The sequence below is a fragment of the Mus caroli genome, chromosome 13, assembly GCF_900094665.2.
Source record: "Mus caroli chromosome 13, CAROLI_EIJ_v1.1, whole genome shotgun sequence".
Classification (NCBI taxonomy): Eukaryota; Metazoa; Chordata; class Mammalia; order Rodentia; family Muridae; genus Mus; species Mus caroli.
The window spans coordinates 65,644,226-65,671,746 of record NC_034582.1 but is presented as its reverse complement, the minus strand read 5'-3'; positions in this window follow the sequence as shown (position 1 = coordinate 65,671,746).

Below are 27,521 nucleotides of genomic sequence, written 5' to 3'. Positions count from 1 at the left end.
GGGCAACATCTCCAGGCCCACGCAAAGCATTAGACCACATTCCTTAGCCACTGTGTCTTATAAATACCTCTCTCTCTCTCTCTCTCTCTCTCTCTCTCTCTCTCTCTCTCTCTCTCTCTCTCTCTCTCTCTCTCTCTCTCTCTCTCTCTCTCTCTCTCTCTCAATCTCAATCTCTCTCTTTCTCTCTCTTCCCCTCTCTCTCCTTCCCTCACTCCCTCCCTCCCTCTCCCCTGCCCCTGTGTGTGTGTGTGTGTGTGTGTGTGTGTGTGTGTGTGTGTGTATTCACTCATGGGAGGCTGGTGCACCATAGATGGTCTATGTGGAAGCTTACCCACACTTCACACTCTCCACCTACCACTTTCAGCAAGATAGCTCTGGAGCCGTCGCAGTCTGTTTAAAATTCTGGAGTGTCTCTCAGTGAGAAGAAAGGTCGGGGGAATCTTGCTTCTCAGTGACCCCGCGGGCCAAATGAAGAGGGATCTGGGTGTGAGTTTTTAACATCTATACTTGTTGCTTAATGGGAAACATGTGCCAGCAAAGCACACAATGGGACTGTGTATAGCAGAAACACGGGCCAAAAGATGACAGCTTTTATGACCCCGAGACTTGTTCCTACAACAGTAATTAGTGTTTGGTGTGGACCAGGCACTCTGTGTCACTTTCAATACTGTTCTGTGACTCAACAGCTTAAAGTGAGAACTTAGCATGAAGTCACCATCTCATGCCGAAGACCCAGGAGACACCATGATGCTGAATAGCAGTTATCTTTGCCACTTCTTTCTGTTAGAAGTGATATTTGTGTGACTTCCTACGGCAGAAGTACTGGGTGCATCCGGCACTTCAGCCAGCCTGACCGCTGGTTGCCATGAGCTCAGGCTAGCCTTGTTCCTTGCTGCGTGGCAGTCTTCTTGAAACTGCTACACACAACATGGCAGTCTTCCCTCAGACATCAGGTTTGTGCCTTGTGTTTAATGTGGAGGAAGCTTCTGGTGACTTTGTATCCAGATCCGAGAGAGAAGAGCCAGGAGGTCTTAGAGGAGGGAATTTCTCTTTTGACATGCACCCTCACCCACCAGGGCTGATGTGAAGTGACACACTCCTCTCCTTCTGCATTCAGTCAGGCTCATTGCTTGGTGGAGGAAGCTTCAGGAGCAAGCTGGCTATGTGGCGTGTGCTTCTTTTTCTCCTTTAAGGAAACCTTGGTATACTATAGTCCACACATGATCACAAACACAGACTGGCCAAATCCCCGAATTCCCACATATACCTCACGCATGATGTCTTTATAGCAAATCAAGGCAGGAGAGTCCAATGAGCAGGAGTAATCAACATCTGTGCCTCTCTTAGAGTCCTATCGGTTTTCTTGGCTAAGTAAACAGGCAGAAAATGCTAAGTGTGTGCAGGCCATGCTGACATCACTAACTGCACTTTCAGCCCGGAAGCATGAGGGAGCACATAGTGGACTGCCATCCAGTCAGGGCTTAGCTCTGTTCGGTGCAGCTACAGAGGGAAGACCACTATGTGTTGTAAGTGTGGTGGAGGTGGTGTGATTCTTACAAGTTCTCAACTATCAGGTTTTTAGATTGTTGTTGTTGTTGTTGTTGATGATGATGATCTTGCTATTTAGCCCAGGTTAGCTTCAAATTTATCATTCTTCTGCCTGGAGCCACTGAAGAGGCTATGGCATGTGTCACCACACCCAGCCCAATTTAAAACTTATTAACCTTAAATCGCTTTATTAATCCTTTATTTTAATTCTTTAATCTAAAAGAATAATATTTATTTTTTTATATCAAAATGCAGTTACCAAGATGAATGCCCCTTTTTATAACAAAGACCTGATTTTGTTATAAAAAAAATTAGCTACTTATTGTATATGTGTGTGTATGTGTGTGAGTAAAAATTGCACCATTCATGAAGACCAAAGTGTGGACACTGTGCCCCTTCTTAGAATTGGGAACAAAACACCCAGGGAAGGAGTTACAGAGACAAAGTTCGTAGCTGTGATGAAAGGATGGACCATTTAGAGACTGCCGTATCCAGGGATCCATCCCATAANCAGCTTCTAAACGCTGACACCATTGCATACACTAGCAAGATTTTGCTGAAAGGACCCAAATATAGCTGTCTCTTGTGAGACGATGCCGGGGCCTAGCAAACACAGGAGTGGATGTTCACAGTCAGCTATTGGATGTATCACAGGGCTCCCAATGGAGAAGCTAGAGGAAGTACCCAAGGAGCTAAAGGGATCTGCAACCCTATTGTTGGAACAACATGATGTACTAACCAGAACCCTGGAGCTCTTGTCTCTAGCTGCATATGTATCGAAAGATGGTCTAGTCGGCCATCAATGGAAAGAGAGGCCCATTGGACTTGCAAACTTTATATGCCCCAATATAGGGGAATGCCAGGGCCAAAAGAATGGGAATGGGTGGGTAGGGAAGTGGGGGGCGCTATGGGGGACTTTTGGGATAACATTGGAAATGTAATTGAGGAAAATATGTAATAAAAATATTAAAAATTAAAAAAAAAAATAAAAATTACACCATTCATAAAAAGGATTTTAATATTTGCTGGACTTCACATTTAGAATGGCAAGGATGGCTCAGCCAAGGACTTTAGAAGTTCAGTAGGCCAACATACCACGTTTTATCTCTAGGCTTCTCTACATTCCTCTGAATTTTCAGCAGCTCAAAATGTTCAGAGTCTTCCCTACAGATTTTCCAGGGAAACCAACCTTCACTAACATATGCACACACAAGAAACAGAGTTCCAAGGAGAAAGAGAGCAGCTGTCAAATGTTCCATATTCACAGGGAAGTTTGAGGCAGGCATGTGATACAGAAGACATAAATAGGGTTAATTCCTCCATTTTATATTCCGTAGTTTCATGAACATCATGGCAGAATCGGCCTCACTTGAATCATTCTCTAAGAAATTGAAAACCTCGTTTGAGACATTATGCCAATCAATCCACTGGAGAGCTGTCACCAAACCCAGGAAATTGGCTGTTTTTATCACTGACTGGGAGGTAGTACACTAACATCTTTATTGCACAAGATATTTAGGTTTTCTTAGCAATTTTGTCCTGAAATCTTAGAGGTCAGATATTCTTTATTTTCATAGAATCTTACTTTATAAAGTTCTGACTTTACCCAGATGAACACTCAAATGTTAAAGGACACATTTACTAATCCAGGAAGAGCACTGAATGTCTGAGTTTGAAGGTATTATGTAATAGTAACCTGACACTTTAATTAAAACTTTTGTAGTAAAAAAGTAAAATTTTCTCCCAAGTCATATTATGAGAATGTTCTGTGGGAAAGAACACACAGAAAATTATATATAAAATTATAAGTGTGTTTGTTTATGTGTGTATGTGTGTGTAAGTATGTATGTATGTGTGTGTCTGTGTGTATGTATGTAAGTGTTTATGTGTGTAAGTATGTGGGCATGTATGTGTGTATGTATGTATGTATGTATGCATGCATGCATGTATGTGGGCATGTGGGTATATGTATTATGTGTGTATATGTATGTATGTGTATGTGTGTGTTTACGTGTGTGTAAGTATGTATGTGTGTATGTGTATATGCACATGTGTATGTATGTGTGTATGTATGTATGTATGTATTTATGCATGTGTGTGTATGTATGTGTGTATGCATATGTATGTATGTGTGTATGTATGTGTCTATGTATGTGTGTATGTATGTATGTGTGTATGTGTGTATGTGTGTATGTGTGTGTGTGTGTGTGTATATGTGTGGATACCTTCTACTTGCTGCCAAAAAGAAGTTGTTTAATTTCAAGTTAAGTGTCCATGAAGGGCAGATCCCCACAGTGAAAGTATCAGTCCATAATTCTGAGCAGACACTTTATTAAGTGGACACATGATCAGAAGCATGCATGCACACAATAGGACCTTAGAATATACAAAGTCAAACCAAATAGAACAGAAGGAATAAATTGTTTGTAGTCTTACAGTTAGAGATCAAGCTACCTTTATGGACAACTGAGAAAATTTACACACAGGAAATGTATGTGGGCATGGATTAGACAAAGTGATCTAATGCCTTGAACTAACACCTTCAGAATAAACAGAAACACAGTGCATGAGCTTTTTAAGTAGCCACAAAAATAAAGCAACAATGGCATTAAATCCACACCAAGAATAACTTCATTCTGGAACATTATATAAATTCTAAAGCATTACAATGTTCAGATGGGGATCTTTTCTGATCACATTGCATTTAAAATATAACAAGCATCACTACACTTAGTAAATAAATAAAACAACTATAAACAAACCATTAAAGAAATAATAGAAAATACTCTAACTAGAATGAACTACAAATAAAATTGATTGTACTTTGTGAAATTCATATCATAAATGAAGACTCAAATCAATTCCTGAAATATTTACTTCAAGTACAACAGAAATCAAATACACAAAAACTCCTGTTTTCAGAACAAAATTAATATTTTCAAAACAAAATTTTATTAACAAAATTAATAAACTTCAGAACAAAAATAATAAAGCAGAAAAAACAATAAAAATATTTATTATTGAAGAAGGCAGTGTTGACATGCCTCTAACCAGACTAGTCAGGAAAAGAGGGAGAAAGGCAAATGACCACTATCAGGCTAAGATGGTAGAGTTTCTTAAGATTGTGCAGTTATAGGACAAGGTCTGTCCAAAGGATTAGATGACCTTTCTCCAAAAATTAAACTTAAATGATACATTGAAACATGTGAAATCACTAATTATCAGGGAAATTCAGATCATTGTCTTAAAGAAGTGTTACCCCCTCCTCGTTAAAATGTTTAGTGTAAAAATAGAGCAGCAAGCCTGGTGGTAATCTGAAGAAATAATTCAAGTGCATTGCTCATGGTAAATTAGAAGATCATTTGCTGTGGAGAACAGTGAAGTGCTTCTTTAAGAAATTAAAAATGGAGTCATCACAGGTACCCAGCAACTCCCCTGAGCACACGTGCAAAGAGATGAAGCCAGGTTATCGAACATGGTTGCATAGGGATGCTCCTCACATCAATGTTATGTAACACAGGCAAGGAATGGAAAAACTCATCTCTGCAGATGAATGGATACTTATGCAAATGAGAGGTATATTCAAAAAGTAGACTTTGGAATTTCTGACTCATGATAGGTCTATTAAGGCTTGGGAGTTTATGCTGAGTGGGCTAAGCTAGCCACAAAAGGATAGTTGCCTCCCCCGTTTTTCTTTTTAAATACAGTATTTTCTGTTTATTCTTTGAACATTTCATAAATATGTGTGTATGTATGTATATAAATTATGCATGCATATAGGTGTGTATGTATGTATATATATATATATATGTATGTCTGTATGAAAGTATTATGTATATGTGCATGGATGGATGGATGGATGGATGGAGTTTGATCATCTCCACCCCCTCATTTCAACTCTTTTTGATCCCCCTCCATTAGATCTTGCTTCTGATATAGTAACAGACCCTTAGCANCATGATGCCATGATAAAGGTGCCATTCAGGCCTTGGGACCCAGTATGTGGGCAGTACCACTTGCCAGAATGAGAGCAAACTTCTAATCCATCAATGTCCATAGTTCTAGAAAAGTCACTAAATATACTAACCTTACATTTTGTCTTTTGTCACTCTACTTCTAGNTGAGGTAGAGCCTNAGAATCCCCTCTTCCTTCCACNGACCTTCTGTGGTCTTGTGCAGTAAAACACAGTTTGTGTGGGGTCATGGGTGCGACGGCTATGCCATGACTAAGGCACAGCATCTCACTGCTCTCTTCCTGCCCTCAGGCTGTTGGATACTTTCCACTCTGTCTTCCATGATGTTTCTCAAGCATGGGTGGAAGGAGATGACACGCTGAACACTTAGAGTTGATTATCCCCTGGACTCTGAATAGTTCTGAGTCTGCATTAGCTTGTGCTCCCTACAGTAAGANGCTTTTCTGGTCAAGGTTGGCAACCACACAAATCTACTGCTGTAAATGTGTATACTTAGAAAGAGGTTCCTTAATGTGGCCAATTAGGAAACAGTATGAGAATGTTCTCTCTCGTCCTGTGACCCTCGCTGACTATGGGTGTTTACCATGTGTACAGTACCAGCCATGGAANTTGCTAACAGCCTTAATCCTCAAGCTTTGGACAAGACGCTGAGAGTCTTGATAAGGAAATATATCATCATTTCAGAATGCGAGGGATCAAACCCCATGCTGGGTGGAAGCTTCACACACACTGACTTCAAGCAATGGCTTGAGGCACCTCAAAAGACGCTGGATTTTGAGTAAACATTTGTACCCCAGAACTGAATGTACGATTCCTCAGAACCCACAAATGCCCCTGAGGAGAAACCCTTTCCCTTCTGCTTTGGAAAAGCAATGAAAAAAATGTTTAAAGTTGTTGAAGTCAGTGAGAAGATGAGTCCACCTCTTAGGGATAAATGATTCTTCAACTGTGAAAACTGGCTTGTGGGGTCAAAGCATGGGAGAACGTCCTCTGAGGATACGCAGAGTGTGGGGAGCAGCACTATAGCCATTTACATCGTGATAAATGAACATAATTCCTCAGAAACGGTGAATAATGGGTCACACATGCAGCTCTGGAGCTGGGTGAGCCTCTGTGGCTGCTCTAAATGTGGTCCAACATCAAGGCCCATCAGCCTCACAGACAGATCTCCGTTGCCGGCCAGCTGGGATGGCCAGAGAATTCCCCAAGGAGCAATATCTCTGCAAGATCTTCCTTTTTCTATCTGCCCAACGTATTGAACACTGCTGGAGGAGGAGGACAACAAGACAAATTGACCATGTTATCCGTGATTCCTCCTGATAGAGCATCGCCAGGATCTCCGAGAATCTTCCAAGTTATTAGACGAACTGATACACATGTCACCAGCAAGATTAGCTGAGTTTAATGATGGGTGCTGAACTTATATTTGTACTCTCTTCTTAAAAAACTAAACGAAATGATTAAAACCAGAGTGACTTTGATGTTTTAGTGTCAGCAATCTGATGGCTGTGGTGTGCTTAGGAAGGGGAGGGGAAGCCCACTCTCTCTTGCACACTTGCTTTACTCTCACATAAATGGACACGGCTCCATTGGTGCCAGAGCCCAGCATTTACTCTGGACAAACAATCCTCTCAATACTGAGGGTAAGATCTGTTTTGTGATTAACCATGTATTTTATGTGACCAGATAGAGGAACAAAAGTAACGAGGAGAAAAGACTAAACATTTTTTAACACATCCCACACACATGCACACATCACACATACACACACACATTAGATTGTAGACGAAAGAACTTTTCTCTGCCATGTGGTTTAATGATTGGTCCCCTGAGTGAAATATATATGCTATGCTGTGATCGCTATATCACCCAGCACATAAACACAAGAATTGTCCTCATTGAAGGCTAAAAATGCATGGTTAGAACGGAAGCCCTTTGCTGTCCTCAAGAAAACTCTAACTCTTTAAGTACCCCACTCCCCATGGCTGATGCTCTACAAAACCCCAGAGGATCATTCCATCTGTCCAGCCTGATGGCGACCATTCCATCTGCACGTTCCCAGTGTGGTGCACTGGTTGCATGTTGAACAACACTGGGGAGGTAGGTCTCTCCTCTCAGAGAGATGGCACTGCTGTGGAGAGAAACATTACACAATGCATAATTACAATAGAAATGCATATATGGCATGGCAAGGACGCTTGGCAAAAGGATCTTAAATGATAAGGCTGTGTGGAACAACAAGGTACAGTACCCTGCCTGGCATGTCATCGGGAACAGCTGGGTGGAGTCCTCCTTACTGTAACACCTAATGCTTACCGAGTCTGCTGCTTCTCAGGGACTTAAGCAATCACAATGCAAGTAATAAAATCTATCCGAGGATATGCTTTGAGCACCACACTGAAGACAGCGTCCTTTGCTTTACTAACTTTGTTTTCAAAGGAGATATTATCCTGGAGCCCCAGAAAGCATGCTATCCAGCAGATATGTACCTGAGACTGGGATGTGGTTTCCCAACATTTGTTAGGGCTTCCATTTCTATCTGCTTTTGCAGTGAAATAATATGAGGGATGCTATTTGAAACCCTAACTAAATTCCTGTCTGCCTGATACATGGCCTAATGACATGTGGGATGCTGCCGAGCATTGGTTTACATCCCTATGAGGCCAGGTCCTTACAGGCAGGCATGGCAGAACTTGCCATTGGGAAAGAGCACGGTCCTGAGTGTCAGGTCCTCCCATGTACAGGAACTGGATATACGTCCGAAGAGGGATGGGGACCAATGAAGCAGGAACATCTGGAAACCATCAAACGCAATCAAGGGCCAGCCTGGCAGTAAAAGAAGTGGGAAGAGGGCAAGCCTCTCTGACCATCCAGAGCGAGCAGTTTCCACTTCACCGCCAGCGACAGAAATGTGTTCTGATCTCACTTAGCTTCTATGCCAGGAACGGACAGAACATACCACCTCACACTGCCTCTTGTGCTTGCTACCACTGTACCCAGGAGACAGCATTCTTGCAGACCTGGTACGAAACACAAAGCAGCCACCTTGGAGCTATAGCAGTAAGAGAAGATACTTCCCAGTCGAGCCAATGTCTCAAGGTCACAGCTGGAGATATGCAACCTTGCCTCAAAGCCCTTGTCTGTCATTGGCTGCTTAGGCCCAACAGAAGTATCTGTGCATGCTTTTGTTTCAATTCATCTTACTTCTGACCTCAGTAAGTTTTCTCCAGAGAAGCAGCCGACAAGATCTCCTTTGGCGTGTGGAGAAAGAGACAGAAGCGGAGACTGAGATTGATTTTAAAGCTTTATCCATTCGGGTGTGGGGATTTCCAAGGCTGTTAAGCCAGCAATCTGGAGGCTCAGACAAGGCTTGACATTGCCTTTTATGTCATGATATCCTGTGGTACCAGCCTAGCCCCAGTGGCAACTTCTTCCAGCAAGGTTGAGCACCTAAACTACACCAAATAGGCCCGCCACTGGCGACCAAGCATTAAAATGCCCAAGACTATGGGCTGCATTTCTCTTTAAGATCACCGCACTTACTTAAACCACTGAGTTTTTTTTGTTTGTTTGTTTGTTCATTTGTTTATTTGTTTGTTCTTAACTAGTTTGCATAGTCCTCAGGTATGAAGTTGGTAAACGGGAATATTACATTGCAATGCCTGGTATGTGTTTCCCAATTGCTGTCCCAGAATGCCTGTAGTGAATGCTGGGGACTGGAGACTGAAAGTTCAACGGAGTCTCCAGAGTTGTCTTAGAAAGATCTGCTTCTGGGGCAAAGATCTGCAGTGTGAGCTGGACACACCTGTCACACCAGGAAGAACGCACACTCACAAAGTCACTTGGAGAGAGGACTTCACCCTGTTGGTATGGGTTTTTCCAGCAGCCCTTTTGGGAACGAGTGCACACATCCCTAGAAAGAAAGGCAATGTGACACTTTAAAAGCCAGTTTCAGCTGCATTTACCCAGTCTTCAGGAATAAGGGCTTGAAAGAATCCCTTCCCCAATGTGATTTTAGCATTTTGTCCAAGTAACAGACATATGGGATCCTTCCATTCCATCATAACTGCTTGAATTTTCTAGGAACTCGGGTCTCAGGCTGGCAGATGGCGTTTAAAATAGAACCTAAGCTAAAAATAATTAATTAGCCTGTAGCCCTTCTTCTTTAATCGTGGACTTTGGAGTGCAGATCTTTGAGTTCGTCAGAGTCACGGAATCATCTTATTTCATTTTATTTAATTTTTAGTGGCTATTTCCTAGAAGTCTCAAGGTTTATGGCCTGTAAATAACTCTTAGTATGCCTGGCTCATTCCCCGCCTCTTGCAGCTGGGTGTGTGAGCTACCCCACTCATTCCCAAGGCCCTTTGGGTACTGGTGCTTCCTGGAATGACCTTGGGAAGTCCTTGACATCTGACTCCTCAAGAGAGTTTCCAGCACTACGTCATCGAGGGAGGAGGTTGCCTGTAAACATGTGTTGTGAGTAAACAGGGGGCTAGAAGTTAGAAGAGATGACAAAGGTTTTCCTAATCTGCCTTTGCCAGTAGGAAGGACCAAAGGGCCTCTATTTATAAAAATAGGCCTGAGTGTTTATGTAACACCAGTCCAAACATGTGAGTTCCTTTGACTTTGGCATCAGGCAGGGATGGTCCAGAACTCAGACTGCCAAGCACTGCCAGGCAGACAGGAGTCCAGGAAAGGTGAACAGATACTGACTGGCCTTTAGCGCCCTGTGATGACGGTGACTGTAACTCTGTTGCTGCTGGGAAGAAGTGTCCAGGACCCAGCAGGTGAGACCCTAACGTCCATCCTCAGCAGCAGGTGCAAGGGAGACTTTATCTTAGCTATTCTTGCATTCTTGCAGCTGCGAAACTGCTCTCCCGGCAGGAGAGTGACGCCATCAGTCTCGCTTCTGCACTCAATGCTAGATGAGAACCCAGCGAACCCCGCGGAGAAATCGCAGAACAGGGAATGCCACCTCCTTGTGGTTCATGGCTAGCTCTCTCTCATCCCTTCCCTTCGTGAACAGCTCTCATTCCTTGGATCTCAGGTTGGACATCGCTGTTCTCATCCTATGGCAGCTAAAATCTACTCAAATAACCATCTCAGCTTGTTGGGCAGTGTGGATCACCTGTGTGTAGCTGTCCTCAGTTTAATGAATCCTGCAGTAAGTTAGAGACCTGGCTGTCAGCACAACAACACTGCCCCATCATCTGAGGTGGAGAAGGGCTGAGGAGACAAGCTCCTGCCACAGCAGAACCACCAAGGCCTCCGGGATTCTTCTGGGTGGAGGTCACGTATAATGCGCATGGCATATAATTTTGCAGAATCATGTAAATCTTGACTCTAGGACAATTCGTTCAGTGACAAAGCATTGCGTTTAAGGACTAAAAAAGAGCACAGAGCTTTGCTGGCTTCCTTTGTCAGCTATTTCTGCTTCGACCCATGTTGCCAGCTGTCATAGGCATTCTTAATCGGTCTTAATTGAGCCATCAGATGAGATTTCTTGCTCCTATGTTGTTCAAACCCCTGTTGGTTTGTGCTGATGGAAGGGGAGAACCGAGCACTTGCTTCTGGGCATTCCAAATACAACAGTAGTTGAGGTTTGTGGCTGACCTGGCTGACCCTTCTGCCAGGTACCTCAGGATGCTGTCTCATGAAGTAGAATACAATCTCTTCAAACCCTACTTGGAGAGGGAAAAAAAAACAAAATCAAAGAATATCTATATCATCTCCCAGTAAAAAATGTTCTAGCAGTTAGATATTGTCAAAGCATGGAGAAGGCAGTTTTGACATGATGGCATGTTATCACTGCATGCACCAGCCTGTTCTGTGCCATGAAGGCATGTCATCACTGGCTCTGGTCTGTCCTGTGTCCTGAATGCTGACCCTGCAAGCAACTGGCTCTATCCAGTTGCCCTATCCCACTCTCCCACTGAGCTCTATAAGACAAAGGCATTCATGTTGTTGACCCAGTCCATGGATCAGTCAACAGGGTCCTCAAGAGAGAGAGAGAAAGAGCAGGGACTGAGGGGAAAGAGATGCGAAGAATAGAGAACACAGGCTATCATCTCAAGTTTTGTTTATTGGAAGGCAACTATGGGTATATATGCACTTTCTGGGTGTACAGCTGGAGACACTTAACCACATGTCCAGGATGTATAGGAGAAAAACAAGATGTTATCACAGTATGTTCAGCTGTGGTGGGCTTCTTGGAAAAACATCAGGCTAGGAAAACAAGTCTCTCGTCAGGGTGAAAAAGTACTACCTGAAAGTAAATAGCCCAAGTTGGCTGCAGAGATGATAGCCTCTTTCTGCTAAGAGTCAGCTCCCAATATGTTGTCATGACTGTTGCTAAGGAAACAGCAGCACCAACCCCCAAGTCTAGAGCCTCCTGGGGACAATATCTCCTTTTTATTATTTTATTTATTTACATTCCAAATGTCAACCCCCTCTTTGGTCCCCAATCCATGAGTTCTTCACCCCTCTTTAAGAGGTGTAACATAAATGTCGCCTCTTTTCTCTGGCACCCAGTAGTATCAGGATACCATTGAAGCTGACATCTCTTCCTCCAAAGCAAACCCTTAACCCTTCAAGTTACACATTTCTTACTGTCAATCAGCTAGTTGGAGCCTTGGTGTTTGAGGGCTTCAGTATTGCAAAACTTTCCCCAGCTGGGGATGAGAGAGAAGTAGGGGATGAGGGGATGCCTCCAGCTGGGGCTAAAAATACTGCAGCATTCGTGTCCTGCATCACGCTCTCTGAGTACTGCACCCAAACTTGTAAACAGACCTGCATGAAGTAGCCAGATGTCAGGCAGCAGACTCACAGATGGACCTCTGGAGTACATTCCCACTGTGTGACTTCCGGTTAAATGAGGCAGTCTGCTTGTTTGAGGGCAGCTCTGCCTGCCTGTCACAGAGCCCTCAGATGTAGTTAATGAATGCCCCATGCAGGCCAGTGACTCTCACATGCTCTGTGAACACATGGAGAATGAAGCTGAGGCTCTCTCTCTTGGTTGATGATTTTCTTGTATATCTATCTGTGAGCAAAGGAGCAAATTGCTTTCCCAGACTATACATCCAACACCCTGAAGAGGGAGGGAAGCTGCCCGCTCCTGAGCAGAGGCTCACTGCCAGCAGAATATGTTGCATGTCCTTCTTTAGTCCCAGGACACTTGTGAGATTTATGTAATTAGAATCTTCTTCATGAGCATTGTTCCCTGTTTATGAATGTTTAATGGTAGAACTTATCTTCTTCTGTGTTTTCCAATCATATGTGAAAGGAAGGAATCTAGAAGAATCCTTGTTGCCCACAGAGAATGTCCATACTCAAAGCGAGCACATCTTCCCAGTATTAATTACCAAGGTTCCTGTGTGACAGACACCACACCCATCAAACTCTTTATCAGGAGCAATCTCATGCCATACACTCTGTTTTCTGGTTTGCATATAAAGAACTTATGGAGAAAATACAATTAAAATTTCTTAAGAAGATAGAACCAATGTGTTTATGATAGAAATAGCCTTTGAGTTGATAAAAGGCTAAAGCTTTGGGCTCAAAGAAATTTTATTTAAAATATTTAAGAAACTGGTACAGTAGATTCATATTCTACTTTTCAGTCTCTAGACCCAATCAATATTCAATCAATCATTAAACAAGTAGTAGTAGGAGAGAGAGAGAGAGAGAGAGAGAGAGAGAGAGAGAACCCCAGCAGCTCCTACTGGCTATGCCTTCTCCCTACCTAGGAGCTCAGGCAGGTTTCCTAAGAGCAAAAACAGACACAGATGCTGCACTTGAGGAGCCAGCAGCATCCCCACCATGTCAGCAAGGGAAGGGCGGTCTTCCACACCCATCCAAGAGCACACTACTGCCTCCATATCCTTTCCTCCAATCTCTGCCTAACCATGGCTGCACACTGGGCTGGAGACAGTGCAGCTCTATAATTGCAGCTTGGATCAATGGCTGCTGTGGGCATTCGAACAGTAATTGATTTCCATATGCAGTATGAACTTAATTTAGTAATTATTTATAGACTCTGTTTTATGGGTATGGTGGCCCTGCCAAGTGCCACAAGCTGGAGGACAGTGCAGTTGAAATGATGCAGGGCTGGCCCAGCAGGAGCCTTGCCAGATCTATAACAGTAGTGTTTACTCTCTGAACTATGACACTAAAGAAGTAACTGCCCTGATGGCTTATTGAGTTGGCACACCATGGCTCTCTTAAAAATTCAATGTGTGACTTGTAATGTCCCTAAAAGTTATGACATCATGCACTTATGTTTCAATATTGGGTTGATAATCTTAACAGTTCCAAGACCAGTATGGCTATATATTTCTCTCTCTCTCTCTCTCTCTCTCTCTCTCTCTCTCTCTCTCTCTCTCTCACACACACACACACACACACACACACACTGATAGAACTAATGAAGCTTCCTTACAACAGCCCCCTTTGAAGTTGGGGATTCACCTTGTGTAAAGCCAGATGCAGTCAGGCTCAGGTCTCAGTTGTGTGCCATCTTCTTTTTGGACAAGTATGAGTTACACTAGGTCCTAGTTGGTCCTGTATGTCCTTCTGAAGCAAGTTTAGCTCTTACTGTCAAAGCATCTGATGACATTCTCCTCTCCTCTCCTCTCCTCTCCTCTCCTCCCCTCCCCTCTCCTCCCCTCCCCTGCACTCCTCCCTTTCCTTTTCTCTCCCATCTTACCTCTCCTCTCTCCCCTTTCCCCTTTCTCCTCTCCCCTCCTCTTCTTTTTAAACCACAGTGTCATTCTCTGTCCTAATTTTCCCTCCTCCTCCTCCTCCTCCTCTTTGGCCTCATCCACATTAAACTTCTGATCTTTTCAATATCCCCCTTGAGCCTCCCTTTCTCTACTCAGCTCACTTCCCCACTTCCCACCACAGAGCCTGCCTCCTCAGGAGAAATTCTTCCCAGAAGAAGGCTTGACTTTTGATATGATTTTTATCACTGCCATGGAGCCTGGGATTGTCCCTCTGGAGATCCTGCCCTACTGGCCACACATTCTGCAAGGTCTGAAGACCCCTGGCATCTTGACCACCTGGCCTGTTGGTGCAATGCTGACACCTAGGGGCCACTCCACATGCTGCAGGAAACAAGCCACAGTGCTGCCGGTTATGAGACAGAAAGGTTCAGTTGGTTCTACTGAGGAGAACACACATTTGTCATGCATAGGCTCCTGAAGAGCCGCATGTGGAGACTGGTGTGGGTCCTGTGTACCCATGAAATGTCAACAATATGCCCACTTAAACAAGACCTGCGTAATGACAATACCAATCACATGCTCATTTGGGTGGGGGAACTAACAGAAGGCCCACCCCTAGATGAAGTGCTACAACCAATCAGTGGATGTTGAGAAAAAGAGAATCCATTTTTCCCAAAGATGAAGCCCTTGATAAGTGATCTAATCCTAAGGGGTCATCTCTAAACAAATATACATTAAAGCAATAAAAATGCACTTGGCAAGTTGTATTTATATATTTGATTATACACACATACAAGTGTCCGTGTTTATAATAATAATAAAGAAACTGAGGTCATGCATTTGAGAAGGAGTAGGAGAGGTTTTGGAGGGAGGATAGGGTGAACATATATGAAATAATTTTAAAATCGGTATGTGAGTACCAGCAGAAACCTATGGAATGGCTTATCCTTCCAAGCTTTTCATCTGGCCCTGGCCATTAGCCCTGACTCGATCCCTGAAACCTCTCAAGCTGGCCTATCTGATGTTTTCAAGAGTATCCTATGGAGTGAACTATGACCTAGGGAGGAAATTGAGGATCCATGGCGGTGACGGTGGAGGCAGGGAGGACAGAGCTCTGTGAACACGGTGCGGGATCGGGAGCACAGGCTCTCCACAGTTGGCAAAGTCAAGAGAGGCTTGAGAAGTGCTTTCTACAGAAGTGACAAGAGTGGACCAGCCTATCAGACATGCTGTTACTGAGTTCCCAGCACTGATGATACACAGAGCTTGTGTCAGGGTTAGTGAGATAATCATCCTGGAGAGGGTGCTTTCACTGAGAGTCCAGAGACCAGAGGCATACTGTACCACCCAGCAGATACAGAAATGTCTTAGGAGTGGGATATAGGGTGCTTGCGTTATGTCCTGCATTGGCTACTTTGTCTTGAAAAAAGTATAATGGGGAGACTCTTGGCAAGCCCTTCCAGACCAGAAAAGTCCCATGTTTCAGCCTCAGGACACAGAAAATAAAAGATAAATCCAACCTATTTCCACTACAAAGAATATGTCTAAAATGTATTCCCCTGTCACATGACTACAAATTCCATTATTTGCTGATGGTATGGTACCTTAGCGCTTCCCCTTACTGGGTGACTGCAGGCAAGTTGCTTACCCTCTGCCTATATATCATCTTGGACATAGCAAAGACAATAATAAAATGTGTTCCAGGAACTTTCTGTGCAGATGAGATGGAAGTCGAACAAAATGCACATCTACCAGGTTCTCTGGTAATAAGTTTAATGATCTTCAGATTGTAATGCCCATTGAGAATGAGCAGTTAAATACGCCATGCTCTCTTGGCCCATTCTTTGAAACACAAGGATGCTCCCTCCATGGGGAGTTCTGCATAGGAGGATGTTCTTTGTACCTCATTCTCTTCTGTAGGTCTCTTTCTGTGTTCCCTTGAGAGTTCCTGCCTCCACCTAATCTTCAACCAGCAGAGATGGCATATCATTCTCTTCTGCCTTGTGAATACCACCATATTACTGACATCAGAAGCCCAGGAAAGATTTTCTATGGTTTACAGAGACTGGACATATATCTTTATATCACAGGCCACCGAGACTATGTAACTGAGCAATGATGGTGCCCAAGAGCAAGACTGGGGATTGGGGGTTCTCTCCCAGAGTACATTATTTTGAGAGGGAGAGGGAGAGGGTATTTGGTCATGCCAAAACGTAGTATATTTGGGATAAAGAGATGATGTTTTGTAAAAATGGTTTAATTTGTGAGGAGTGATTTAAGGACTTCATATTTTCTCTTGTCATAGATTTGATACAGATCTGATAAGCGGCCAGGTCACCTTCTAGTTCATAACTTAAGGTCCTCTAATATTGGATTCTGTGACCCATTAGCCATTGTCTCCTTGTCACAGCACCTGTGTGGCTCACATTCTTCCTCTTACCTCTTCATAGTAGAATCTCTGGAGAGGCAAGGATGGGTATCATCTAGAAGAGTGAAATTCCTCTGCATGTGTTACTATTGTTATTATTAGTTGTTGTTGTTGTTGTTTTGTTATGGTTGTTGTTGCAGGCATGTGAGGTTGACCTTGCTATTCCTCAAAAGAACCACATATGTTACACACTTTGGCTCTGTGCACTGAGAGGCCACCTCAACCTCATTACACCATAACTTGTGTTGTTCTATAAGATGTTTCCTTAGCAGAGAAGGGAACACCAGGTCCAAATTGAGCTTTCTTATCTACTATGCTGGAGGAAGTTCTTTTCCTCTAAAATAACTCCATTCCCAACCTTCAGAACAATGCTCCTATCAGCAAGAATACCTCATTCCTCACATTGACATGATATATTTATTTTGGCTCCATATAGTCTGATTTTAAATGTACTCCTCCACCCCCCTTGTTCTTAGGAACAATTTGATCCTCTTCATTTTTTTTCTTTGTGCTCTGACTTCTGAGAGGCCAAGAGCCAAAAGAGTACTTTGGTCTCCCCAAGTCCCCAAGTGCAGCCCCCTCTCAGTAAGTCCCTAGGAAAAGAATAACACTGCTCAGGCCCAAAACACAATTGTACAATTCTTTTTCATTTGGTGATGGAGAAATGACAACTCTATTTTCACTTTACATGGGCCAAGGCTAAAAGATGACCAAGAATCATCCAAAGTAGTTGGCACCTTAGAGCACCCACAGTAACCTCAGAGTGTTTGCACTTGAAAGCACAAAGCATTTGACCACTGCCAAAAAGTAATATATTTGGCACAAAGAGGTGATGTTTTGCTCAAATGTTTTAATTTGTAAGAAGTGAGTCAAGGACTTCATTTATTCTCCTGTCATAGATTTGATACAGATCTGATAAGAGGCCAGGTCACCTTCTAGTTCATAACTTAAGGTCCACTGATATTGGGTTCTGTAACCCATTAGCCCTTGTCTCCTTGTCACAGCACCTGTGTGGTTCACATTCCTCCTCTCACCTCTTCATAGTAGAAGCTCTGGAGAAGCCAGGATGGGTGGCCCAAATTGGGACTATGAATGGAAAATATCCTTTGGAGAAATAAATTGTTTCATGGATAAAATTAAGTTTCCATTGACTCACACCCCATGCTCAGTACTCTCCACTGAAGTGTCTATGTTGTCAAAATCTCTACCCACACTTGGGATTATCACCTCCACTGGCTTTGAACTTGAAATATTCTCAACCTTATAGGAAGTATCTAGGTATCCATAAATAATGGTGATGTCATCCTTAAAATTGCACCAATTTCAAAGAAGCAGCACTAATGCCATAGAATATGAAAATGCTTCTTATGCAGCAATAATAACTGGCAGAGCTAGAAACTGGTCAGCCTGACCTACAGGATGGATAGAGAGGTTCATAGAAATCATGACTCCAATGTTATACTTGAGGTCACAGGTGATTTGAGCACAATCCACAAACCCTATGAGAAAAGGAGGCTTCCTTTCGAACTCCAGGATCCGCAGACACTCAGACCATAAGAGTGGCATAGAAAAGAATATTCTTCTGGAAAAATTTAAGATGAAGCTGATAGGTTGCCTACACTCTCTCAGTCTAGTGGCTTTGATTTACCAAATATGCCTAGAGTACTCACCAGCCTTCAGCTTTCAATCAACCCATGGTAGAAGGATCTTACATTCTTCTCAACAACTCAGTGAAGCTTATCCCTGGCTGTGTCTACCTGGAAGCCTGACAGAATGAAATGGGTTGTGGAGACAGGGTGGAGTTCAGGGATGGGCCTTGTGTGTTGGATGAGACCCGGACTCATTCTTGAACCAAGCAAAAATGGCCATCTGGAATTGGAGCAGGTAATGCCAAGAAGCTTCAGGGTGATTCCTCTGTTGGCAAATTAGGCCAGAAGAATGCCAAAATGGAAGAGAGAAAAATCTTGCTTTAGTACTGTGATTCTGTACTGTGTAAAGCTGTCTCATGCCTCATCACCCTACTGCTTTGTTAATAGCATAGCATCCTCCTTGAAGAGCTAATGAGACCAGATCTACCTCTTTGGATGGATCATTTCAAACCATTTTAGTTCATTAAACAGGGCATGGAGTGAAGCTAAGATTTGAAGCATGCAACTGAAGAGAAGGAAAAGTTGGAGGAAGAAAAGGGTTTGAAGGAGAAGAAGAGAGAGAGGAGGTTGAGGATGGAGAGGGGAGGAGGAAAGAGATAAGGAAGGAATGAGGAGGCAGATAAGGGAAAAAAGAAGAGAGATTGTGAGATGAAACAGTTAAAGGAGGAGGAAAAGAAAAGGGAGGAAGAAGAGGAAAGAGAGAACATTATAGAAAGAGGAGAGAGAAAGAAGAGGGGAAGAGGAGGGCCAGTGGTGGGGTGATCATCTTTCTGATGCAGCTCAAGTACTGTAGGAAGCTGGGGGAGTCTGCAGGACCTGCTGCCATCAGGCAGCAAAAGGACCAAAAGGTCCACTACCTTTTGTTGAGGAATCACCTGTTGGGCCCCATTTTGGCCCTGGTTTGGGCCTTGAGGACAAACCAGAGCCTGGCTTGAGTTTTGAAAACTGTCTCAGTCACTTCCATACCAGAGTGACTCAGCACGACCTGCTTAAACACCCCTTTGCCTAGCTACTGCTGACTGAGAATAACTTTGTAGAATAATTTTGTTGGCTCTGTCAGTCACCTCATACCCTTCTTCACCTTCCTTTCCACCTCAGCAAAAACCCTACCTCCTCTCTCATCCCTTTATAAACAAAAGGATTGATACAATTAAATGAGCTCCTGCTTCCACAGACTTACTTACTTCAGCCCAGGAGAGACTTGGGTGGACCAGGTTCTCTCCTCTCAGCCTGGACCTGCTGGCAGAGAGCTGGCAATCACCTCCGTGTGCCTTGGCACAATCCCAGTGAGGTCTAAGCAGTGCAAAGTGAACCTGTTCATAGCACAGTATGTGTATGAAGGGAACTGAGCACCTTAATTATCAGGTAGCAATGAAAATTGTAGTGAGCCCATGAGGAGAAAGCATCTATGGGAGAACCCCAGGTGATGATGAACACTCCCCATGCTGAGTTAACAGCAGGGCCAATCAGTTTCATCAAGGACAGAAATGCAGTGGGCCTGAGACAGGTGACACCAGAAGAGAGACATGACTCATATTCATACTTCAACAAAGAGAGGAGTTCACAGGGGTGAGATTCTTTATTGCATTTATGCCTGCTTGAAATGACCCATCTTCAAGGTTCCTTCCCAGTCACACACACTAAATATGGCAAAACTACACATCAAAGTCTACCAAATGAAGAAACTAATACACTTCTTGCAACTGGCACGCTTAAAATATAACATGGTACACAAATTGTACACTTCTTTCAACTTCATTCCATATTATGCTTTAATATTTAAATGATGGAATAAGACAAAGAAATAAAATAGGAACATGATCAAAGAAAAGAAAGTCATCTCATATCTATGTTCAGGTGACACTAATGTACTTTAAAAAAAAAAACCAAATAACTGTACATCAGAAAACATTAGAGGGCATTTCTTACCAAATAATTGCGAGGCAAATTAGTACACAAAACCAGCAGCTTCTCTCTATATGAACAGCAAAAATCAGAAATAAGGAATACAAACCCATCTACAGGATCACATCAAACAAAGAAACGAACAAACAAAAACACCTAGGGATTAATAGGAACATACGGAGAGATATAAAGCAACCTGGATTGGACTACGCTCTGGCAATTTCAATGTTTCATGTCATACAGTGAAGACTTTGATCTGTTTCAAGTTGACTTTTGCATGGTGGGTGGCATAGTGAGTTTACCAAGGAGGTAAAATACTAAATTAAACACTGAAGAACAATCAGAAGAGAGTGTTGGGAGATAGAACACAAACTGTGTTCATGGATTAGCAGAGCCCATTCAGTGGAAATGGCCACATTCCTGAGAATGGGCCACAGCTTTGGTGTAATCTCAAAAAAAAAAAATCCAATTATGTTTTTCACAGAAATAGAAAAAACCCTAAGATTCATGTGGAAACAACAATATTTCAAATGATCAAAGCAATTCTAGAGGGGTAGGGTAATTATATTATTGACCTACGGTAACACTGGCATCTCACCACCTGAACAAAACTCAGGCAGAGAGACCACAGACTTGGAAATCTAGAAATAAATTGACAAGATATCTGTCCCATTTGTAAAATAAAAATTGAATACATATCTTGGGGAAAAATGGATGCTTTAAAAATGTATTGGAAAAACTGGATACCCTCTGTAGAAGACTGAAACTCACTGTGCCACCCACCATGCAAAAGTCAACTTGAAACAGATCAAAGTCCTCACTGTATGCCATGAAACATTGAAATTGCCAGAGAATGAATATATATAGAGAGATATAGATGTAGATATATATTTCTATAATAGTTCAAGATGGAGGTGTAAGAGTGGCTTACTAAGAACATAGCCCAACTTGTTTCATGAGCCCACAGGTACCCAGATATCCAAACCACATAAAGATCCAACAAGGAAAGAGAATTACAGATCAATTCCCTTACTGAACATAGATGTAAAACATCTCAATAAAAATACTTCCAAACTGAATACAGGAATTCAGTGAACCTTGGAGCTGGCCTAGCCTAGCTACCTTGAGAGGCATACGCCATAGGTTTCTCAGGTTAGAGTCCATGGTTCCTGGGGCACAATGGGTCTTCCAATCCCTGCAAGACAGATGCACTCCCTCAGGCAGTGAAGAGTCCATCTCTCTGTATGTTCCCTTTGCAGTACAGGAAGCATGGAAACTTGACATGACAATTGGTCTTAGACATTAATCTTGTGTACCCTGCAAAATTGGCAAATATCATTGCATCCTGGCAACTACAACTGTATTGATCCTGACAGTTGTCATCATGTTCTGTTTCTAAACTAATACACTAATAAAGAGCCTTGTTGCTCCAATAAAATTGGCTGGGTCTCAGTCCTGCTGTGGCCCCTCCAAAAAAAAAGGCTTTCTAGATCTGTAGCTTGGAACATAAACAGTGAAAATTGACAAATGAGATTTTTGCTAGATTAACACATTTCTGCAACAGCAAAGGAAAGAATTATATGCCTATATGAATAGATAGCCTAGTGGATGGAAGAAAAGCTTTGTCCAGGTATTCATCTAATGTGACATTCATATCTACCACATATGCAGGTCACAAGAATTTAAAAGCTGAAAACAGGGCAGACCAATTATAAATGGGCAAATGGACAAGAGGGATTGCTTGCAACAGAACCAGTTTGGAAAGCGAACACACATGAAGTGATGGTGCACATTCTCCACCACCATGGGGATGCAAATCAAAGCTACACACCAGGCAGGATGATGAATGTCACTAGTCAGAGCATCCCACATGCTCCCGGGAATCAGTGTCAGTCTGAGGCCAGCCTGGGCTAAATTGCTGTCTGCTAAGTTCTAAGACAGTCTGCCTTGCAGAGTAAGACCCTGTCTGAAGCCAACAGTGAAGATATGAACTGACCAAGCTAGGAATTCAATATCACTACACTTTGGATTGTTATCATTAAGAAAACAATGAGCATCATTAAATATTGACAAGGATACATGGGAGCAATAAGCCTTGTACACTGTTGTTGAAAAGATAAATTAGTCCCGAGGCTGTAGAAACTTCTGTTGGGTATTCTAAGTTACAAACAAACTGAAAAGACAACTCAGCTATGTATCCTGGAGGATTCAAAACATAGCAAGCAATGGAACAAAGCCCATATGCACTGAAGCCCTGTTCCAATAGCCAGGTTGCAGAACCAGTCTAGCTGCCTATCAACAGATGAATGGGAAGAGAAAATATGATATGTGCACTTACATATGTGCTTATGAATATATCTGTAATATCTATAGATATAAGACATGTAGATATATAGATATATAGGTATATAGATATGTGGATGGATGGATGATAGATGGATAGATAGATAGATAGATAGATAGATAGATAGATAGATAGATCGATTGCCCTGGAGATACAGATGGCTTGTGAGCTTCTGCCTTGTGGGTACAGGAAATGGAATTCAGATCTTCTACAAGATGAACCAGGCTCCTAACTACTGAGATATCTCTTCAGCTGATGTATAATTGACTTTATTCTTCTATTTCCCTTTCATGTTCTCTCCCATAGTTCTCCATTGTCTTTTCAACTATTCCCCTTCCAAACCTTGTGTCCAGATTTTCTTTCCTTTCTCTTTTTTCCTCTCTCCATCTCTCCCTCTCTCCTTCCCTTCCTCTCCTTCCTTATTCCCTCCCTTCCATCCACTCTGCGCCCCATGAAGGTTTCATGAATATACAATGGCTGCATAGTCATGATTGCAATGGCCTTCTCATATCCCCCAAACAGAACCCCACCACACAACCAATGTATCCTCAGCTTCCACCGCCCTTACAGCTGCATCTACACAATGTCCCCTGGGTCTCTGGGTGGGTGACATGAATGTCTGGTTTGAGACACTCACAAGCACTTAGACAATTGTCATCTTTGCTTTGACCACTCCAATTGCCAAAGGAGGGTTCATTGGCCCAGGCTGAGAGCTGCACTAAGATATGTACATAAATGTTTAAAATGAAACTTAACTACACATCTATTCACAAGACATCAGTAGCAGATTACCTCATAGGGCAAGTGGCCTCCTCAGCTTGTAATTAGTCCTCCGTGTTGAGAATGTATTCTGTCCAGGGGAGTGGTCCTCAAATCTTATCAGGAAATGATTAATTACCTTCAACTTAAAAATAAAAGGCTTAGAAATCTATTTTTCCTGATAATCTGATTTACTTTTATTTCCCATTAGAAAAGACAGACAGACAGACAGACAGACAGACAGACAGACAGACAAACAGACAGAAAGAGAAGGGTAGTAGGTTTTACTAGCTTCTATGATAACATGACTTCCTTTTATCACAGGTGGGAAGACAGTTACCAAAGCAATCCAGCATCCACAGACACGGGCACTCATGATTCAGCTTTAAAACCCATCCTAAATCATCTACAGTATTTCGCTACTTTAAGCATAAATCACTGATAACATTAATAGCCCACATGGACTATTTTATTCATTTAATCAAGTTGCTTGATACACTTCCAACCACTCACAAACACCAGGGAAATTGGATTGCATGCTGCACAATTTTTTACGCTGATTCCTCTAATTACCACACATTAAGGCAGTTGTTGGTCAAAAATCACAAATGTATTTGATTTAACAAAGACCTCTTTCATCAGAAACAAAACCCTTGGGTACACACTGAGAGGCGGGGACGGACTCTTCCTCAGCATTACCTAATCTGATAAAGTGCAGGCAGATGCTTCAGAATGAAAACTGAGATGCAGGAGAATATTTTCAAATATTTTACTGGCTACCCTCTCACGCTGTGTCATGTCAGACTTTTGGTGTATGATTTCAAGTATACTGGTAATGAGCATGTTAGAACTGATAGGTCGCTTCTGGGACAGACCCCCTTTTCGGGCTCCAGACATCCTGGCACCTTCCCTGCCAGAGGAGAGGTGTCCCAGGAGGGCTCTGACTGCTGGAGCAGGTGAGGGAGCCATCTTGTGTCCCAGGTCCCTCAGAGAGCAGTCTGTGCAGGTGAGAGTGCGGACTGCAGAAGCAACACTGCATCTGGAACAGACCCTGTTTTAGGCTCCAGACTTCCAGGCGTCTTTCCCCAACAGAGGAGAGGTGGCCGTCTGGGAGAGCTCTGACCTCCAGAGCAGGTGAGGGAGATCTTGTATCCCCGGTCCCTCAGATACCAGTCTGTACAAGTGAGTGTGCAGACTGCAAAGGTAACACATCTTCTGGGACAGGCCCTGTTTCAGACCTTCATCTTCAGCCAGGAGGCAGGTTTGAACGCCAGACCTTTGTGTACCTTCCCTGCAAGAGGAGAGCTTGCCTGAAGAGAGTACTCTAACCACTGAGACTCAGAAGAGAACTGGACTCCCAGGACTGCTGACAGAGGCTAACAGAATCACGGGCGGAATAAGCTGCAACAAGAAGCAACTATAACAACTAATGGCAGAGATTACCACATGGCGAAAAGCAAACGTAAGAATCTTACTAACAGAAACCAAGACAACTCACCATCATCAGAACCCAGCACTCCCACCTCAGTCAGTCCTGGATACCCCAACACACCCAGAAAGCAAGACTCATTTAAAATCACATCTCATGATACTGGTAGAGGACTTTAAGAAGGGCATTAATAACTCACTTAAAGAAATACAGGAGAACCCTACTAAAGAGGTAGAAGTTCTTAAAGAATTACAGGAAAACACAACCAAACAGATGATGGAATTGAACAAAAAGGGAAGACCTATAAAGAGAAGTAGAAACAATAAAAAAAAAAAAACCCAAAGTGAGACAACTCTGGAGATAGAAAACCTAGAAAAGACATCAGGAAACACAGATGTGAACATCAGCAACAGAATACAAGAGATGGAAGAGAGAGAATCTCAGGTGCAGATGATTCCATAGAGAAAATGGGCACAGCAAACAAAGAAAATGTAAAATGCAAAAAGATCCTAACTCAAAACATCCAGAACATCCAGGACACAATGAGAAGACCAAACCTACAGATAATAGGAGGAGATGAGAATGAAGATTTTCCATTTAAAGAGCCAGCAAATATCTTCAACAAAATTATAGAAGAAAACTCCCCAAACCTAAAGAAAGAGATTCCCATGAACATACAAGAAGCCTACAGAATTCTAAATAGACTGGACCAGAAAATAAATTCCTCCCGACACATAATAATCAGAACAACAATTGCACTAAATAAAGATAGAATATTAAAAGCAGTAAGGGAAAAATATCAAGTAACATGTAAAAGCAGGCCTATTGGAATTACAGCAGACTTCTCACTGGAGACTATGAAAGCCAGAAGATCCTGGGCAGATGTCATACAGACCTAAGAGAACACAAATGCCAGCCCAGGCTACTATACCCAACAAAACTCTCAATTACCATAGATGGAGAAACCAAAGTATTCCATGATAAAACCAAATTCACACAATATCTTTCCACGAATCCAGCCCTTCAAAGGATAATAAACACCAACACAAGGACAGAAACTACACCCTAGAAAAAGCAAAAAAGTAATCCTTCAACAAACCTAAAAGAAGACAGCCTCAAGAACAGAATCCCAACTTTAACAACAAAAATAACAGGAAGCAACAATTACTTTTCTTTAGTTTCTCTTAACATCAAATGGACTCAATTCCGCAGTAAAAAGCATAGTCTAATAGACTGGCTACAGAAATAGGACCCAACATTTTGCTGATTACAAGAAACCCACCTCAGGGAAAAAAACAGACACTACCCCATAGTGAAAGGCTGGAAAACATTTTTCCAAGCAAATGATCTGAAGAAACAAGCTGGAGTAGCCATTCTAACATAAAATAAAATTGACTTCCAACTCAAAGTTATCAAAAAAGACAAGGAGGGGCACTTCAAACTCATCAAAGATAAAATCTACCAAAATGAACTCTCAATTCTGAATATCTATGCTCCAAATACAAGGGCAGCCACATTCATTAAAGATACTTTAGTAAAGCTCAAAGCACACATTGCACCTCACAAAATAATAGTGGGAGACTTCAACACCCCACTCTCACCAATGGACAGATCCTGGAAATAGAAACTAAACAGAGACACGTGGACACTAACAGAAGTTATGAAACAAATGGATTTGATATATATATATATATATATATATATATATATATATATAGAATATTTTATCCCAAAACAAAAGGATATACATGGTACCTCCTCCAAACCTGGCCATATAATTGGTCACAAAACAGGCCTCTGCAGATAAAAATTATTGAAATTATCCAATGCATCCTATCTGATCACCACAGACTTAGGCTGATCTTCAATAACAGCATAAATAATAGAAAGTCAACATTCACATGGAAACTGAACAACACTCTACTCAATGACTCCTTGGTCAAGGATGAAATAATGAAAGAAATTAAAGACTTTTTAGAGTTTAATGAAAATGAAGCTACAACATACCCGAACTTATGGGACACAATGAAGGCAGTCCTAAGAGGAAAACTCATAGCCCTGAGTGCCTCCAAAAAGAAGCTAGAGAGAGCATACACTAGCAGCCTGACTGCACACCTAGAAGCTCTAGAACTAAAGGAAGCAAATTCACCCAAGAAGAGTAGACAGCAGGAAATAACCAAACTCAGGGCTGAAATCAACCAAGTGGAAACAAAAAGAACTATTCAAAGAATCAACTAAACCAGGAGTTGGTTCTTTGAGAAAATCAACAAGATAGATAAACCCTAGCCAGACTAACTAGAGGGCATAGGGACAGTATCCTAATTAACAAAATCAAAATTGAAAAAGGAGACAACAACAGAACCTGAGGAAATCCAAAACATCATCAGATCTTACTACAAAAGGCTATACTCAACAAAACTAGAAAACCTGGATGAAATGGCAACTTCCTAGACAGATACCAGGTACCAAAGTTAAATCAGGATCAGATTAACCATCTAAACAATCCCATGTCCCCTAAAGAAATAGAATCAGTCATCAATAGTCTCCCAACCCAAACAAGCCCAGGACCAGATGAGTTGAGTGCAGAGTTCTATCAGACCTTCAAAGAAGACCTAATTCCAATTCTCCTCAAACTATTCCACAAAATAGAAACAGAAGGTACTCTACCCAATTCATTCTATAAAGCCACAATTACTCTGATACCTAGATCACACAAAGATCCAACAAAGGAAAACTTCAGACCAATTTCCCTAATGAATATAGAT